Here is a 6000-nt window from a genome sequence, read left to right on the forward strand (position 1 = left end):
TCATAAACAACACATAGATGATAGATTGACAATCAACATAACATAGCATTCAATATTCATCGGATCCCAACAAACGCAACATGTAGCATTACAAATAGATGATCTTGATCATGTTAGGCAGCTCATAAGATCCGACAATGATAGCACAATTAGGAGAAGACGACCATCTAGCTACTGCTATGGACCCATAGTCCGAGAGGTGAACTACTCACACATCACTCCGGAGGCGACCATGGCGGTGAAGAGTCCTCCGGGAGACGATTCCCCTTTCCGGCAGGGTGCCGGAGGCGATCTCCGAATCCCCCGAGATGGGATTGGCGGCGGCGGCGTCTCCGGAAGGTTTTCCATATCGTGGCTCTCGGTACTCGGAGTTATTATCGACGAAGGCTTATGTAGGTGGAAGGGTAGGTCGGGGGCGCCACGAGGGACCCACACAACGAGACGGCGCGGCCCAAGGCCCGGCCGCGCGGCCCCGGCGTGTCGTCGCCTCGTCGCCCCACTTCGTTTCCCTTTCGGACTTCTGGAAGCTTCGTGGAAAAATAAGATCCTGGGTGTTGATTTCGTCCAATTCCGAGAATATTTCCTTACTAGGATTTCTGAAACCAAAAACAGCAGAAAACAACAACTGGCTCTTCGGCATCTTGTTAATAGGTTAGTGCCGGAAAATGCATAAATATGATATAAAGTGTGTATAAAACATGTAGGTATCATCAATAAAGTAGCATGGAACATAAGAAATTATCGATACGTTGGAGACGTATCAAGCACCATATTCAAATAAAAGTGTTTGGTTAGTTCTAAAATTTCAATATTGAAACCTCTTTTCTCATTGATTTGGAATTTAGGATGTTACAGGGGAGAACCTAGATGGGCGGCACTCACCATGTAGGGAGGCAGCGATGCCCCCAATCTTGACATCTTGGATAGCCTAACCTGACGCGTGTTGCCTACACAAGAGTAGTTGTGCCTCGCTGCGGTGCAGTCCAATATACCAGATGTTGGTCCAGGTTGTCAGGGAAATTTTTGTACGGACATATCAACCAACTGGCCGTGGCAATTAGATTCTCGAACTGTTACTTGACCACTGTTCAAAAATATGCATGCACGGCTATATACGGAATCGAATACACGGGTAGGCATGATATGTCTTCGTTTGATTAGTCCAGGTATCGTGTATATCTGGACCCGGGAGTCAAGATGGGTTTCGGAGTCATAATATTGAACGCTTTATTATTGCGTGTAGGGCGTGTAGGGCATAAGTCCTTCAATGAGCAATGAATTTAGGGTTGTGGGTAGTTCGCCGACGCTTGGCAAAAAGGGCTGCAGTGGGGAAGTTTAGAGGGCTGCTGGGATGGTGGCGGACTGGAGGAGGCGTGGGAGCGCCGCCGCCGCCAGGCGGTTTGGCCGGTGGTGGGTGGCAACGGAATGGTGGTGGTGGCGGCTGGCTGCAAGTTCTTACTCCGCTCTAGTCCTCTTCTTTTTTCCACCTATCTTAGCTAGGGTTCCGGGTGCGCTCCGCCGCTGCCTAGACGGATCCATTAATTAAACAAAGTACATCCACGATGAACCAAATACAGTACATAATTTTGCAATACACTTCTCACAACGCTGAGATATTACTTGTTTCGTTACAGCTGAAGATGCGAAGAGGAGGAAAAACGCCGAAGTTAACGGGTAGGAACCAAAGCTAAACAGGAAGCAGAGGAAAACATATTCTGCCACCGTAGTCTCAAAAAGAAAAGGGTGCATATTGACCGCTTTGTATGCACTTCCGCTTGAGCAGATACGAATGCGCGATGAACTTGGCAGTGAGTCTCCCCCGTGGGCGGGCGTAGCGGCGCAGGCCGAGGGCGGCCGCTCGCCGGACGCGCACCAGGTTAGCGTCCTCCGTATCCTGGGTGCACAGGGAGAGATCGTCGCCCTGCTGGTAGCTCTCTCTGTAGTGGCCGAGGAACTCGATCGCGCGCTGGCTCCTGTACTCGCCGTCGTCGGGGTGCTTCCGGTGCAGCGTCGCGAGGTCGGAGTAGGAGAGCGCCCTGACGCAGTCCGCCAGCGCGGCCATTCTGGCGAGGAGACCCAGGTTGTGGATGAGAGGGGTCACCTTGCTGCTGTAGTACCGCTTGGCCCACGCGTGCGAGCCCTGCTTCAGCGCGCCGACCATGCGCTCGAACCGGACGACGTAGAGCGCGGCGGACGACGAGGACGACGCGCCCTTGGCTCCGAAGAAGGACGACAGGTACTTGTCCGCCTTCCGCCACCGCCCCTTGGAGATCACGGCGACCACGTGGCTGAGGTCCAGCTTCAGCCGCGCCTCGTGCTCCAGCGTGTACGCCGTCGCGTCCAGCTTCCGCGACTTGAGGAACGCGTACATGCGCCGGAGGATGATCCTCTCAGACTGCCGGTCGATCGCCATCGATCTAGTTCGCCTCGTACGCCCGACTTTTTCTTCTGTGCCAGATCGTCGTGGGTACTGCTGAAGCTCTTCCTTCTTCCGGCCGTGCTTTTATAACGACCATTGGGCTCACCGATTCCGACTCGAACTCCCAGCTAATTCAGACTCGCGAAATAAGGAATATTTCCAATCCGATGGCATGATAATCCAAACCGGAATCGGCTGGTCCTCAAGAAAAACGAGGTCGTACGCAATGCTTCTGGGAGTACGGCTGCGCGCTGCTCACGGGTAGAGACTTGACCAGCTGCGACGACGCATCGACGGCATCGTCCTTCGAGCTCATCGTGGCAGGGATCCAAGCGGAATGGATGGAGCTCTGCGTCGATAGCTTCGCCTCCCGCGCGATGACCTGGACGACCTCGACGCGCTGCCTCGACAACGGCGTCATCCAGTGGCAGAGTGGCAGTGGCAGTGCTCCTTCCACGACGGCACTCGCGTCGTGCTCGAGCTGCGCGCGACGGACGTCGAGCTGCTCGATCTCCCTGGCGTCAGCCGCTGCTCTGGCACGTACTGGGACATGGGGCTCGTGCTCGGCAGCCGCGGCGACGTCGACGGCGACGGCGTGCTCTGCACCTTCGGCTTGGCGGCGGAAAACGGCCTCGTGCTGCAGACCTGGAGCACTCTGAAGAGAAGGGTCAACGGCGCCATCCGCACAGGGGTTCGCACCTGGCACCGCAGCGGCGACATTGATTTGCGCCGGGCGATCTCAGGTTGCAGCGGTGGCGGCGGCCGGAACGACGACGTGGGCGACATCGGCGACGTGAAGCTGCTGTGCTGGTGTTCAACATGGTCGCCCTGGGCAACTTCGCGCTGGATCTCGAGACCGAGCGTGCTGAGGCGCTCGGGGAGATCATGCATTGCAAATCGGAGCTGTGCGCGAGGAATGCCTGCGTATGGTGGAGGGCTTGCCCATACGAGATAGACTGCCCGCCTGCCTGGATCACTTCAAGCTGAAATCACTGCCCTGCCACTGAATTCTGGTCCTCGCCCATCCTAGATTTTTCTGTGCGAGGAATCTGGCTCGAATCCTTTCTGAAACCTGTCAAGTGCCGAGTATGGACTCGCTCTTGTTTGCACACTCCAGAAGCCTGGTACAGTAGTACAGTATATATTATGAAAAGAAAATATGGCAGAACCCCCACACAAAATATCCATATCAATCTGATCACAGGGGCCTAATTGATTCCTGGTTCCCATTTCCGATGTCATTACCTCACAAGATTCCAAGTGTAATTGATCGCAAGGCTCGAGACCGCTCCCAATCGCCCACATCGTCTTTTTTCAATCAAATTTGACAGTACATATTTTTTAGTGTTTGGAACTCGTTGGAAAACGTTTGTGATTGTTTGTACTCGAATAGTGTGTCCCCAAATTGAGCTCTCCGTTGTTGCTAACCCTTTCACCGTCATTGAAAATTGCTCTCCCATGGAGGAGCATGGGCTACCAGGAGATCCGGAGAGGCGAGCCGCGACCACACTCTCATGGTGACCGTGTTGGGGGCACGGCTCGGTACACTAGTGGAGAACGAGCCAATTATCCCGGTCCGTAAGAGGCTTTTGTCCCGGCTGGACAACCGGGACAACGAAAGTGGGACAAAAGACTCAATCTTTTATCCTGGTCCGGTTACCAGCGGGACAAATAGTCCTCCACGCGATACAGGGTTTAAGCTGGAGGACATTTAGTTCCGGCTCGTAAGCCTAACCGGGACAAAAGGCCCCACTTTTTGATTTTTTTTCTTTCATTTTTTTATTTTTCATTTTTCTAATTGTTGAACTCGTTACTCTCTCACTTGGGCCATTTTTAACAATAATTACACTTAATTTATAGTTAAATTCTAGACTTGGTCACATCTCGGTCGGTCACCCGTCCTCACACTACTCCACTCTCAGCACGCTTAACTCCTCGATTCTTTCCTGATGTGCTCCCGCGAATATGATTGTACCTTGCTTTAAATACTATCAGATCCTATTAACTTTTATACCATTGTGTCACATTTATGTATTTTTTGAAACCAAAAACAATTATGTAAGTAAACAATAATGAATATGATAATAATATTGAATTACAATGAAAATAAAATCAGTGAAAAAACTTTTTTATTAGAAAAATAATATATGCATTATTCATATAATATGCCCAAAAAACTAATATATTTAAATATGTAAACCGTAATTGGACAAATAATATATGCATTATTATTAGAAAATGTGAGTAATTTGAATATGAATTAATTTTGTTTTATTCATTTATTATTATTATTATAAAAATAATATATGCATTATTCATATAATATGGCCAAATAATTAATATCTTCAAATATGTAAACCACAATTGGACAAATAATATATGAATTATTATTAGAAAAATGTGAGGAATTTGAATATAAAATAATTTTATTTTTATTCATTTATTATTATTATTATTATTATAAAAATAATATAAGCATTATTCATATAATATGGCCAAATAATTAATATCTTTAAATATGTAAACCGCAATTGGACAAATAATATATGCATTATTATTAGAAAAATGTGAGGAATTTGAATATGAAATAGTTTTGTTTATATTCATTTTCATTATTATTATCAAATAATATATGCATTATTCATATAATATGGCCAAATAATTAATATCTTTAAATCTTTAAATCTATTAACCGCAATTGGACAAATAACATATGCATTATTATTAGAAAAATGTGAGGAATTTGAATATGAAATAATATATGCATTATTCATATAATATGGCCAAATAATTAATATCTTTAAATCTTTAAATCTATTAACCGCAATTGGACAAATAACATATGCATTATTATTAGAAAAATGTGAGGAATTTGAATATGAAATAATTCTATTTATATTCATTTTTATTATTATTATCTAATAATATATGCATTATTCGTATAATATGGCCAAATAATTAATATCTTTAAATATGTAAACCGCAATTGGACAAATAATATATGCATTATTTTTAGAAAAATGTGAGGAATTTGAATATGAAATAAAAAAATTATTCATTTTCTATTATTTAAAAATAATATATGCATTATTCATAAAATATGGACAAATAATGTGAGGAATCTGTAAATCGCAATTAGAAAATATGAAATATTTGAATAACAATAGAAAGATTCCATATATTGAGAAGATTCATACAAATATAGAACACACACACCATACACCACACCATCATCTACTCATCATCTTTAAATATTGATACCATCAACATGGCTATTGAAGCCAACTAGCCTCCAATAGCTCCTAGCCATCTCGAAGCACAGGCGAGCGTCTACAGCGGCATAGTGCACTTGCTCGTAGCTCAATGGAATATTTGCCCATCCAAAAATCAGTTCATCTCCTTTTTCTTTCGCGGCGTCCTTCTTCTTGTTCTTCTTCTTCTCAAGATTTGTCCCAATGATAGAATTTGCCAGATCATACAGACTCGGAATGAGATTTTTAGTGGGGTTCGGGAGTATCTTTTGGAGGTCGAACGCGGAAGTAATATCAATACCGTAGGGACTCAGCATTTCCACATCTTTC

The sequence above is a fragment of the Lolium rigidum genome, chromosome 1 (assembly GCF_022539505.1).
Source record: "Lolium rigidum isolate FL_2022 chromosome 1, APGP_CSIRO_Lrig_0.1, whole genome shotgun sequence".
Taxonomy (NCBI): Eukaryota; Viridiplantae; Streptophyta; class Magnoliopsida; order Poales; family Poaceae; genus Lolium; species Lolium rigidum.